This window comes from Neomonachus schauinslandi, chromosome 7, assembly GCF_002201575.2.
Source record: "Neomonachus schauinslandi chromosome 7, ASM220157v2, whole genome shotgun sequence".
NCBI classification, from domain to species: Eukaryota; Metazoa; Chordata; class Mammalia; order Carnivora; family Phocidae; genus Neomonachus; species Neomonachus schauinslandi.
In genome coordinates, this window is record NC_058409.1 from 109240153 (window position 1) to 109254278 (window position 14126).

Consider the following 14126-nt stretch of genomic DNA (forward strand, 5'->3'; position numbering starts at 1 on the left):
GACCCAGAGCTGGCCAGAGAGGCAGACATCCATGTGGATGGGGGAGTGTCTGGTTGGGGTCTTCACAGCAACTCTCATGGAAGGTGAGGCACTCACCCTTAAGGGGGTCATGGAGAGATCAGAGTTGGTCAGTCCAAAAACGAGAGGACTGATGAAGAGAAATGAGGGATACAGAGGGTGGAGGTTGAGGTTGGGGTCAGGAAGAACCTAAGCAGGGTCATGAGCCAGACCAGGGCTTGAGGGAGACCGAAGTCCAATCCTGAGGGGCTGAGGCCTAAGGAAGGCCACAGGCTCCTGGCTGCCGCCATCATGGCGCATGAGCTCATTTGTGGCCAGCCGAATCACCCATGCATGCAAGCCTGTGGAGAGGCTGGCTGGGAGGGCGCTAATGGAAACCCGACGGGCGCCCTGGGCCACACCGGGGCCAAGTCTTACCTCGCTAGCAGCCCCGTGGCGCCTGCCCAAGCGGGTGCGGGACTCACAGGCTGGCTTTGTTCCCGCCCTCTCAGGTGGCTGCTTCAGGTGGTGGCCACTTCAAAGGAGCCCCATTTAAAGCAGGGCCTTGCCTCAAGTTTCCTAAGGGCCCTGTCCGGGCTAATGAGATCATTAAGAGGCTCCTTGTTAACTGGGTTTAAATAGAGTTTGCCTGTATGGCCTCTGGCTGAGCCTGGTGCCCGGGGTGCAGCTTTTTTTTTTTTAATTTTAAGATACGTGTATTGGTCTCGGTGTATGTACTTAACAATGTGCTGGAGAGTGTAGGCTCCGGCCTCAGACTGCTGCGATGGAATCCTGGCCCTGCCACTTTCTGGTGGTGTGACCTCAGGCTGGTTACCTACTGCTCCTCGGTGCCTCGGTTTCCCCATCCGGGAAAGGGGACTAATCATTCATTGTACTGCTGAATTGCACCGTAGAACCCTCCACTGCCCTCAAAAGAGCCCCCAAGTCCCTTAGAGATGTCAACCTTCCCTGGCCTGCCCTCGGCCTTGTTCCTCACCATGCCCATTTTTCACACTTGCCGCTCTGACCGTACAGACCAGCCCTCTGGATCCAGCCTTCACCTGAGCTGTTTATCCATCTTGGAACACTCTAGCTCTTCATCTTCCCTGCCTAGACTTCCTCACTGCCTTGAGCTGGAGTGCCAGCACATCGGCTTTCTTTGCTAGACTGTAAGCTCCCTGAGGGCAGGGGCTCAGCCCTGATCCTCACTGTGTCCCCAAGGCCTAGCACTGCCCATGATGGTTTTATAAGAAGCCCCCGTCACTTGCCATTTACTTGAAGGTTGGGGCTGCCTCTGGGTCTCCGGTCATTGGCTGTTCCTTGAAATTTCCCCCTGCTCCTTCTCTCTGGCCTTGACTCAGAACCCCACTGTTGCAAAGCCTGTACCAGGAAGAAGGGACAGGGAGGCCCAGACCCAGCTGTTCTGGCCAAGCCCACCTGGAAGCAGGCTGTCATTCTTTCTTCTGAGAACTCCAACCTCTGGATTATGCCCAGCCCAGCCCAACTAGGCCTTTGCCTGAGGATATTATGCAGATTTGCAGAGCAGGCCTAGTCTTTGTGACTTTTTCCCTCAGAACGCCGCCGCCACAACATCATTGTTTGCTCAGTGTCTGGATTGATGGACTGGTAGGGCCCCACGGTCAGGAGGGTAGGGAGGCCCTCAGGGTGGCACCCAGCTCAAAGTGGGAGGTCTCTAGGCTGTCTGGCTGGCAGCGTAATGGGAGCTAGAGCAGGATCTTTCCTGAGCAAGGGGGGTAGGGGGGAACGGCATTTTTCAAGTCAAAGGGGTAAGGGAAGGGTAGATAAATGGGAAGCAGAGTAAGAAAAGTAAAGTTGGGTGGGACAGTCAGGCCAGAAGCAGGGCCAGCTTGGAGACGTGAGCCGAGGCTGGTGGCCAGGACCAAGTATGTGAACAGAGCGAACTCATGTCGCTGTGTGCCGTTGGGGAGAGCCGGGTGGCTTACTGGGGCCACTCAGGCTACGCACCCATCTTTCCACTAACACCAGGAACTCCTCAAGGAGAGGGACTGTGTACTCTTCACATCTGGGTCCCCTGGTTTGCAGAATGAATTCCAAATCCTTCTACGCAGTCAGCATTTAACAGAAGAGTTCTTTCCCCTGGGTGCTTAAAATGGATGATACTCCTCCCCCTCCTAATAAAAATAGATATCATTTGTTAAGTTCTTACCATGTACCAGGCACTGTGCTGATGACTCCACATCCATTATCTGTAAGATTGTCAGGAACCAGTCCTGTGTTGGCTCACCACTGCTTCCCCAGGGCCTACCACAAGACCGACACAGAGTTGACGCTATATACACATTTGTTGAATGAACAAATAATCCTGCCTCTAATTCATATTTTACAGGTAAGGAGCTGAGTCTCAAGGAGGCTAAGTAACTGAAGTTAGTTAGCTAGTGGAATGGGGAAGTCGGGATTTGAACCCAGGTCTATCGGACTCCGAAATTCATGGGCTTAGCCACGCTCAGCTGTCAGGGCCATGTCCTTGAAGCTCGCTATAAAAGTATGGCCTGAGAACCAGTATCATCAGCATTACCTGGGAGCTTGCTGGAAATGCACATTGCCAGGTGCACCCAGACCTACTGACTCGGAACCTGCGTTGTAACAAGAGGCTTAGGCGATTCAGATATACATCAAAGTGCGAGAAGCCTATTTTCAGTGGCCGGAACTTCCTCCCTCCTCCCCAGCCAGTCCACCCCCACCCTCACTCAGGGGGCCGGGGCCCTTGGCTGCCAGGCAGCCTCAATCAAACTGCATTTGGCTATTGGGTCCTTTGTCCTTTGCCACGAGACTACTGGGTGTAATTGTTAGTCCTGACGGCTGGGGCTGTGACTTTCCAAATTGCCACTTAAGAATCAAAAGCATATTTCACTTTTAAAAGCTTACTTCTCCATCAGGTTTCTAGCACCCCAAGGAACATGTTCACGAGAATGGAGGCAGAGTTCTCTAGCTGGTGGTCTTGCTTGTGAGCAGGATCATTTTGGATGGGGTCTCATCCCAACAGGGACCCTTCCCGATCTTCTGGGAAGAAGATCCTTCTTCTTCTCCACCCAATCACAGAGATTGTGGATTCTCAGCCCAGTCTCTGCTTATTATAAACAGACAGTGTAATCCAATAATTATATTCATAAACAATTCCCCAATGATTTAAGAGGCTCTGCTTGTTTATGTTTTGAAGCTTAGGAGTTCGGTCTTTTAAAACAGCTTAAAGAATTGCCTTGTCCAGCAGAAGGAACAAAGAGACTGCCTCATGGTTTATTTTACCTAAGCTTCTCCCTCCCCCCTTTTCTCCCTGATCAGCACCCCTGCCCCCAGGTCCTGGGGCCACAGACCTTGTGTGTCCCTAGCCTCTCCTAATAACTTCTGTGGTGCTTTTGTTCAAGAACTCAAGTTAGGCATTTGTTCCAGACTTGCCTGACTTCTGTTTATGGGTTTATCTAAATCAAGAGTTCTTAATCTGACGTCTGTGAGATGAACCAGGAGACCTGTGATCACCAGGTAATTAATTGTACATGAAATCTGGTGCATGAGGGCATCCTGACCAGGGACAGTTAGTACTTTTCTCAGATTCTCAGAGGGGTCTGACCCCTCAGAGATCACTAGTCTCATCTGCCTCTGGACCTTCAGGTCCCACGTCTGTTTCTCGCCCTGTGGTCAAGTTACTTGGAGTCTATCTTATTTGCAAAACTGTAAGCTCCATGCGAGTCAGGACTGGAGCTAGTGCTATTCCCAGTAGAGGTTCTACCTTTCAAAGTTTGAGCCCCTTTTGTGAAATGCATTAGCCATCTCACTCCATCACACGTAAAAGGAGATGAGTGATAATTTCATAGATTTAGTTTACAGACAATGCTTGAGGTACAGACAACTTCCCAGATCTTTGAGGAAATCTCTGCTCCTCCCCTGCAGAGCGATCTGCAGCTCAATCACAGATAATAAGAAACGAAAGAATCTTTAGATATTATCAAATCCAACTTCCCCACTTCACAGATGAGGAGACTAGGCTACTAAGAAGAAAGTGACTTGTCTAAGTGAGCTGGGGCTGGGAACCAGATCCCATACCTATCCCCCCAACCCTCTCTGTAGCAGCACAGATGTTCTCAAGAAATGTTTCTGAAATAAGTGAAAGAATATTGGGTGGGGTAAGGATGTCTGTAGTTGTGAAGTTTTCTCTAGTTAGTTAAAATAAGTTAATGGGATCTTTGTTCTCTCCCCCTGTCCTCCCCCCCCCCCCATACCCCTAGACTGGGTTGATGCAGGTGTTTGAGCCTGGAGGAAAACACAAAGTGGGGGGGTCAGGGGGCTTCTCTCTTTGAAGCTTAAGGTTAAGGAGCCCTAGCTTGATTGCATCTGACTCTAACCTCAGCTTTTACTAATAATACTTACCATACTGCTTTTCAAACATACATGCATCCATTTGCTAATTATTTATTGAGCAGCTTTGGTGTTGAGCACTGGGCTGGGCTGAAGATGTGAGGGTCACGAAATGCAGGCCCAGCCCTGTCCTCTGGTTGCCTGCAGTCTCTGCCGTGATGGCTCCAAACCTTCACAGGCCATAGAGCCAGCTGTCCCCACCCTCCTGACTAGAAGTCTGACAGGTCTTCAATGAGCCAAGGGAGTCCGAGTAGCTGGGCTCACATCCTTCTTGCGGTGGGCACCGAAGCATCTACCATTCCCAATGCTAGGACTGGAAGGAACTTGGAGGACATGAGGTTCAATGATTTATTTCCTATGGGGAAACTAAGGCCTGGAGCAGTCATGGGACTTACCCAAAGTAAGAAGAGAACCAGGGGTCCAGCCAGGACCATCAGCTGGGTCTCAGAGGCTGGTCCTGAGGGCTCGGTCAAACAAGGCAGAGAGAAGAGGGCACCCCAGTGAAGGGCAAGAGCAAGGACAGTGGCCAAGAGGTGAAGGGAACAGGGAGTGAGATGGCTCTGGCTTTTCATAAATTGCTCTGGAGTCAGACAGACAGAGGCTGCCTTGGATGTGGGGGTCAAGGTCACTATCAGAGAAGTTGTCATGCGGCCAGCTTCAGAAACTGACTTCAGTCTAGGGACTGATGCTGCTCTTAGGCACCAGGGGGCTTGGCAGGAGAGAAATAGAGTTGTTATCAAATTTATGAAGTGCTTCTGTGTACCAAAACATTTAGATGTATTGACCCTGTCAATGAGAAAATTACTGCCCACCCTACCCTTCACTGAAGAATCATGAGCTTCAAATCATAATTATTAGTGTTTCAACGGTAACAGCTTCAGCCATTTACTTGAGTGTGAACACATGCTTAAGATAGAGTGTGACCCAATAAGTAATCGGATGGCTAGTCAGAGCCAGTGTATCCATCCCAATCTTACAGTGAGGAAGCGGCTGCCCAGACAAAAAGGGATTTACTCAGGGTCCCACACTGGGCCAGCAGTGGCAGAGGGGATTAGGACTCGGGGCTTCCTGCCCATGGGTCAGTGCCCATCCTGATGCCCCCCTAGCTCTGTAGCCAGCCTTGAACCTGCAGGGGTGTGCTGGGCCACACCAGATTCTCCCCACCGCCTCCACCCTCCCTAGCCCGGGGGTGCGGCATGGCCTGGGCTGTGCCCGCTCTTTCTGTCCTGCAGGCAAGAGCATCACCGCAGGCCCAACTGTCACCAGATGGGCACTGAGTCCTGCTGGTGGCTCTGGAGTCACTGTCTCCAACCGTTTCCAGGTGGGAGCTTCCAGGGTTACTCTAGCTTCTTTGTAGCCAGACAGAGATGAGCAGGGTGAAGGCCCAGGCCTGAATTCCAGAGCCTGGTTTTGCAATCATGCAAAGAGGACCTGGCCCAAAGCTCAGAGGAGAAGAAACCAACTGGACAAAGTGTGGACAATTGTTCCTGGGCAATGTGTGTGTGGCCCCCAAGGCAAGAATTCTAGGTTCCTTTACCTACGTGTAGGAGAGCAAGGTGATTGGCATGGTGAAGGGACGCACTTGGCAATGAACGTAGGTGGTGTCCAGGGACAGCACCAAATACACCAACACTTAAGGAGAAGCAGATGAAAAGTTCAGTGATATTCTCAGTCCTTCTCACTATACTGTTTTAATTTGATGTTAACATGTCTTTAATGCCTCTCCAAGCCTTGCTAGTGTGTGTGTGTGTGTGTGTGTGTGTGTACATGTGTGCTTAAAAAAAAGATTTTTTTTTTTAAGAGCAGGCCTTGGGCTCTGAGCCTTTGGCATGCAACAGTATCTAGTTAGAATTTAATAACATTGTTTTTATTGTATTTATTTTTACTTTTAGGTCCTATTTATGGCAGGTGAGACTGGTTTTCCATTTGCTGTAGTGATATAAAGTTTCCATTTTAAAGACATTTATTTAAGTTAAAAAGAGTCTATTTAAAGAAAAATACTAAATGCATACAAATACAGGTGGTGTGCAGACATAGCCTAGGTGGTGAAGGTGGTGTGGGTACGAGACAAACTTGGGCAGCACTGACATATGCAATCACGGAACAAAAAAGTCATATATTCTCAGAACCAAAGGCCATTGCACTTTAGAAACCGAAGATTCTAGAATCCCAGAATGCAGACTCTTAGCGTCATTAATCCTAAAACGAACAATAAAATATATCAGATACCAGAAAACATAGTTTCTCACAAAATATTAGCATGGGGGGGGTGTGGAGAATGCCTTGAAGGTCCAATCCCCTCATTTTGATGGGAGGAAACTGAGGCCCCAAGGGATTCAGGGTAGAATGAAGTAACATATGTGAAAGAGCCTTGTCAAACGTGATGGGTTCTTCAAATAACAGGGATATTTGAAAAAGCGCCCCCTCAAAGTCACACAGCTTTCTAGCAGAGAACTGGGACTGAAATCAGCTTTCTTGACTCCTGTCCCTGCGTCTGTTGCTTTCCTGCCTGTGAGCCACCCCACCCCCCAGCTCTGATGAGGTCCTTGAGACTCCTCTGGCCCAAGCCCAGCCTCTGCTGGGAGCTGGGGGAGCATCTGCACGGGCATGGCCTGCCGGGCCCTCTCCAGAGATGGGAGCAGAGGAAGGGAAGGGGAGGCCATGTTCAGGGCTCCTTGGGCAGAGGGAATCACGCAGCTCTGTGGTGTGGTGGGTGGGGAGTGGGGGGGGGGAAGTCGGAGGCACATCTAGTTCTCTTCCTTCTCTGAGCTGGAGAGGTCCCACCTGCAAAATCAGCCTGGTGCCAGATGACCTCCAAGGGAAAATCCATTTTATGATTCCAATTCAGCTTTTTTCTGGGGCCTCAGGTTCTTCTTCCTTCCCTAGTCAGAAACCTAAGCAATGCTTTTCCTGACCCCCAGGGCTTCAAGTATAATTCCCAGGGTCTTATCTGGGAAGAGAGTAGGGCTCCATTCCATGGGGGTCTTGGAGAATCTCAGTAGAGCACAGGACCTTAGGCAAGGCAAGGTCTTCAGAGCTACTGATGTGATGAAGGGAAAAGAAATCCATCACTCTCTTGGGAAAGACCCTCAGCTCCTACGACAGTGACCTTCATTTCCCCACGTACATGGAATATATAGAATCTCCGTGGCCCAGGGCCAACTACCCTGAAAAACTGAAGCTCCAAGGTGGTGACAGTCTGGGCCAATGGGGTAGTCAGGTATGCGGCTCTGCTTAGTACCTCTGGGTATCGACTTTTAGAATTGCCCCCCACCAGCCACAGGTGCAAAGTGTGGTCCTGTCGGCACTGTGTAGGGAGAGGGGACCTCTGGCAGGGGTGCAGTGGGACAGCACTTTCCTCCTGCCACACAGCTGGGGTGCCGCTTTTCCCAGTGACCAGACCGAAGGGGACTCCTTCAGACTAGTCTCCAAGGCCACCGAGTTGCCCCCTTGTCGTGGATGGCACCTCATCTACCAGGCTCAAATTTTCACACCCACTTCTCAAGTGTGTTCTCTCCCTCTCCCCCGGGAATTGTTTCATGTGGCTTGTGGGAGGGAAAATACCACGGGCTTCTCTGGGGCCAGAGAAGCCCCCCTTCCTAAGGAGCGCGCGGGGCGGGGGGGGGGGGGTGGTGGTGTTCAGCGATGTGGATTCCTGCGAGAGTTCTAGGCAACCCGGCCGCAGACCCCACCAACACGGCTGACCCTTACCCGCCCACCACCCCCCAGACAGGCGCCTAAGGAGGAGGGAAAAAAGGGACCACTTCTCGCAGCCGGCCCTCCAAAGCGTGTAAGCCATTCTCTCCACATTAATCATGGAAAAGCCAGCACCGAGCCTGGGAGGGAGAAAGCGCCTTTCTCATCTGTCTGGCTACACGGCTCTCAACTCAAAAGTTCAGCCCTGGCTAAGCTCTTGCTCTTGACAGCTGTCCTGACCCATCTTGGCCTCTTCTGCCCACACCCGCAAAGGGTAACAGGATTAAGTCAATTTCACTTTTCTGAGAAAACGCTGCAGAGCCTGTCTTATCCACTGTGCCCTGGAGGCCAGCTCATGGCTGCTTGGCGCCCATCTGCGGGCTCCCCACCCTCCCTGGCCGTTACCCTGGGCTGGGACTGTTAAGTATTTCCTCATTAAAGCCCTGGCAGCTTGGCTCAGGTCTGCAAGCCAACACCAATAGTTACAACCGCCCCGGAATGTTTGGACAGATTTCTGCAGTTACGAGCTTATGAAGTTGAAAGGTTTTATAGATGGGGACTATGTTGGTGTTAAGGGAGACCATTTCTCCAGGGGGCCTGAGTTTGCTATCTTAAGATCCCAGTGGCAGGAAGAGGAGGGGACAGGGCCAGGAGGAATGGGGGTGGCAAACCAAGGAGCAAGAATAATGGGCCCAGACTGTAAGAGGTCTGCGGAGTTAGGGACAGGAGTGAGAGGGGGCACCCAGGGGCACCTTCGCCTCCAAATGAGGAAATGCAAAGTCCATGAAAGGGGAGTCAAATCCTGAGCACCTTTTGCAACCAAAGGAACAGCCGCTCGATCTCATTGTTTTCTGTTTCCAAATCTGAAAAACCTCAGAGCAAGATCAGGGAGTCTGGGGTAGGCTTCAAAGGGGCTGGGGACACCCTCTCCAAACTTGACGTAAAATGTTGGGTGTCTGGGGCGCCTGGGTGGCTCAATTGGTTGAGGATTTTGATTTCCGCTCAGGTCATGATCTTAGATCATGGGATAGAGCCCTGCATCAGGCTCCACGCTCAGTGGGGAATCTGCTTGGGGATTCTATCTGTGCCCCCCCATCAATCAATCAATCAATCTTTTTAAAAAATGTTGTGTGTCTGTGCTTTCTCAGGGAGGGGATCCCTAAACTGTGCTATATTTGAAAAGGCACCTATGACCAGAGCCGGGTAATACCTACACTCCCATTGCATTGATAGGCAAATTGATGTCCATGCTGGTCATTCATCCACTCATTCATCAAATATTTATGGAATGTCTAAGCACTGAGGCCACAGTAGGGAAGGAGGCAGAACGTCCCTCCTGGTATGATTGCTGATTGTCACAGGGAGGGAAAGGGGAGACGCACACAGGCAATAAAACACACAAACAGGAAGTGTTTGGGTGATTGAGAAGACTGTAGAGATGCAGACATGAGCTCATAGGATGACTCTGGGGACTGGGGGAACCTCTCTGAGGAGTGACAATGTTGCTGGGGCTCCAAATGCAAGAAGGAGGCAGCCACGTGAAGGTCTGGGGAAGAGAGTTCTCAGCAGAGGGAACAGCCAGTGCAAAGGGCGCCTGAGGGCGAATGAGCTTGGAAGGCAGGAGGCTAGCATGGCAGGTGGAGCGTGAGCAAGAGGCACAGATGGCAGCAGATGAGGCTGGCAAGACAGGTCATGGAGGGCCATGCTAAGGAGTTTGGGGTTTATTCTGGGGGCAGTTGGAAGCCACGGAGAGTTTGGAACAGAGAGGACAGAGGTCCTAAGAAGGGCAGATAGCACCCACCTAGAGAATCTCCAACTTAGAATTCCTGATGGCAGGCTCAGCGGTCTGCCCACTCTACTCTACCACCTCTCCTCAGGCTATCCTGTTTCACTCCCTCTATTCTCTCTGTGGAACAGGAGGATACTTAGAAAGGATCGTGGTGGGTGGGCTTGCCCCCTTGATCATTGCAGTAATTGAACTGTAGGCCACTCTGTATGAAAGGGCCCTACTATAACATCAGGCCCAGAGAGGGTAAGGGGCTTACCTAAGGCCACACAGTACATTCATGGCAGAGCAGGAAGTAGACCTAGTTTCTCTCCCAGGCCATGGTCTTTCCATTGTTCCACATGCTCTGGTTTATCACAGCATACTCTGGTCCTGACAGTTTGCCATAGGCCAGGGCCAGGCTGGGACCCTGACAGAGGGTGGGTAGGGGTCTAGAGTCAGAGGGAATGACAGACAAAGAAGAACCAAGTGACCCTGAAAAGGAAGCTCAGAGAATGGCCAGGAAACTCCATAATTCTTCCTGTTCTATAGGTAAAACCACTAAAATGCCAAGGCCAGGCACCTCTTCATTTCTAGTCTAACGAAATTCATACTTGTATTAAAAATTAGTTATATAGAAAAGTAGAAAAAAATCCACCTATTGTCTTAACCCCCCAAACATAGCCATGGAGGAACAATGTGGTATATTGTCGATGTGGGTTCTGTTTAACTTAACTCTTCCATCTAATGGAAAGCAGCAGCATATAAAGAACTAGACTTCTGGGCCAGGTGGCCAAGTTCATGTCCTGGGTGTATGACCTAGGCAGTCGCACAGGGCCCTGCACTTAGGAGGGCCCTGTGCTTGGATGAATGTCCTGCAGTCACCATTTTGAAATTCTTAATAATGTTTGAACTCTCGGCTTCATGTTTTTTCACTGTGCACTGGGCTTGCAAATTATGTAGCTGGTCACACTACCCAGCTCCACCTCTACTTGCTGTGTGATGCTGCCCATGACTCTGTCTCCTAGCGTGTCAGACGGGGATAACTGGGGTACATTCCTTGCAGGGGTGTTGTGAGAAGTACATGAGATCAGCTTGAGGGAGCGTGTGGGCAGGCAGGTGTCCCCCTAGGGTCATTTTGTTTCTTCCTCTGTGGCTTTGCTCATTTCCTTCCCTCTCCCTGGAGCTCTGCCTTGGCCCTGGCCGGGGTGGGGGTGGGGTGGGGGGGTGGAGTGGTCCCTGACCTTCCTGGCCTAATCTAGCGTCCCCTCCTCTGAGAAGACTTTCTTAGGATCTGCGTCGGGAGAGACCTTCCCTGAACCTCTTCAACACTTTGGCAGAGTCTTAGGAGGCCCCTGTTTCTACTTTGGATTATGATAACTTGGGTCCAGCTAGTTCTTCATCACCAACTATACTCCCAGACCTGAAATTTCATAGACCAGACGCATTCCAAAAAAATTAAAAATTAAAAACTGGGAGAGACCAAAACTGGATTGGCAACTATTTTCTTTTGCTAAAGACACTTTAAAAAGGCTATCGTTGAACATAGCCACGATTTCCTTAAAGAGAGTACTTTTTGACATCAAGCAAAGCAGGAAGGGCATAACCCCTGAGCGAAAGACAATCCTTTAAGCTGAGTGAATGGAGCTTTAGGAACGACTCGGTTGTTCTTCCTCTCACCTTGCCACAATCTATGAAATCCCCCCCTCGGAGCCCACTTCGGGCGGCTCCTCATCAGTCTCTGCCTGGTTCTGCTTACGAAGGCCCTCGGCACTGCTTCCTGCCCTCGTGGGCTTCTCCCCCCAGGCCCCGACAGCTGTGATTTTCAAGGGGTTATTTTTTTCACCTTGAAAAAGCAACAGGGTCGGTGGATTCCAAAAAGTGTTATTAATCCTTAAAAAAATTCCACGTTCTGACCAAAATGTGGACATGCTTTGAAATGTTTGTAGTGCCTCCCTTCCCTCTCAGCTTTCAAGAAGTGAGGACTTCAAAGGCCATTTCCTTGCTGAAATAAACACTGGGGCTGGAGGTAGGGGAGAGAAACATGGGCTTGTTGAGTGGAAAAGAAAATTGTATTTTTCTTCTAAAAGGCGTCCAGACCCATCACTGTGAACATGGCCTCTGGTCTGGAGGACAAGGGCTGGGGGAGTATGTGGGCCGGGATGACTGGTCCTTTGCCCTTGTGTGTTCCACGTGGGGGTGGGGGTGAGCCCAGGGGAGGTTGTGTGCAAGGGCCACGGCAGTGACTCTGAGATGCTTGAACAGTTGAGCTTAAGAGCTTGACTCCAGAGCCTACTGGCTTCCACCGCAGCACAGTCGCTCAGTAGCTGTGGGGATGTAACTTTCCCGGCCTCAGTCTGCTCATCTGTAAAGTGGGGATAACAGTTTCTGTGAGGATCAGACCACGAATGCATGTGTAATTGTTTACAACAGCGCCCGGCCCTGGATGGTAAGTACTAGATAAATAGTAGCTGTTGTAATTACTATCATTTATGGAAATGTCCAGAGGGCAGGATGGCCATCTAATTCCCTTCTCCAAGGCTCTGCCCAACGTTGAAAAGATCCATGATTCTGACTGCCTCCCAACCCTATCCCACTCCCTCATGAGGGAGCACAGCTGGCTTCTTGGAAAAGGAGCAGGCCTTTGGCTCACTTGCCGGCCCCAGTAAGCCCAGCCACGGGGTGTGGAACGGATAGGCCCTGCTCTTCGGTAAGACATGGAGGGCTTCGGTGTCACAGCCCTGTCACAGAGCCCCTGCTCAGCCACCTACTAAGACAAATGTCAGAGGAAGGCCCTTTATGATTGTTGTCCTTGCTACTATTATTGTTGTGGTTGTTGTTACTATTATTGTTGTTGTTGTTACTATTATTATTGTGGTTGTTGTTGCTGCTAAATAGAGCCTGCCTGACAGTGGCCTCCTGGGATGTCCTCTAACACCACCTGGGGTCAGCCAGGTTCTGACTCAGTGGAGAGATGTAGGTTTGCACCCCGGCCACAGGGAAGGGGAGTCAGAGAGCCACCACCTCAGAGGTGAGGTGAGAGAGGGGAGGGTGGCCGCTGCAAGCTGCGACAGGGCCGAGGTCAGGGAGTGCATCCAGGGCCTGCCCCCTGGCGTGTGTCAAAGGGAGGCAGCGAGGGAGTGCCCCATGGAGAGGTCGGCAGCCGAGGCCATGCAAGGCAGACACAGCTCAGAAGTGAGGATCTGCTGCCTCAGGGTGCAGAGAGGAGAGAGGTCCCGGCTTGGTTGGAGGAGGGTGTCCAGCTGGGCGAGCAAGGGTTCTCAGGAAAGCAGGCCAGAGAACCTGCTTTCCGGGGGCTGCCAGGGTCCACACCAGGGAGCCAGTCGCCCCTCCCCGCCCCCAGACTGACCACTCAGGTCCTGTGTCACTTCCTCGGAGAAATCTTCCCTAACTCCTCCCTGCCCCCAGCCCATGACCCGTTTCAGGGTCACATGGTGTCCTGTTCTCCTTCATGGTACTGACCGCAAGCCTGGTTTACTGTTTGGGTAAAATGTTAAATTGTCTCTTCCTCGGAGGATATAAGACCCAGAGGAGATGGCCTCCCTATCCCCTGGCCTCAGCTCCACGCCTGGGGCAGAGCCAGCTGGCAATAAATACTGGTTGAACAGATAAATACAAAAAGACATAGCTTAGCAACAGCAATGGTGAGAAAGAAAAGGCATTTTAGGTGATCTTGGCTAAATTCACGCATGTAGGTAACGTTTCCTTCCTTCCTTCCTTCCTTCCTTCCTTCCTTCCTTCCTTCCTTCTCTCCTCCCTCTCTTCCTTCCACAGTATATCAAGCACCTACTATGTGTCCAGTCTTATCTTGGGCACTGGAGTGCTGTGTTGAACAAGAAAGAGAAGGTCCCTGTGATTAGAGGACTTATATTTTAGTGGGGGAGCCTGGGAAAAAGTAAGCTACAAATAAGTGTGTAGTATGATACCAGGTAATAGCTGTTTTAGGGAGAAGCAGTCTCAGGTCTGTGTGTATACGTGTGGTTCCAGACAGGCTGGAAAGGGGAGGCTTTGCTGAATCCTAACGAGCCGAGTGAGGTGAAGAAGAGCACCATGCGGACAGTGGGGGACAGTGGGGGACATGCCTTCTGGAGGAGTGTACAGTAAATATTAAGGCCAGGTGGTGAGGACAACCTTGTTCCAGAGGAGGGTTGGTTGTTGAACTATAGACAAGCAGACCGGAAGGGCTTTCATCCTGGCCAGCCTCTTTTGTGATGGAGAGAAGAGCCACGAAGAGGGAAAGGAATTGCCCAGGTAT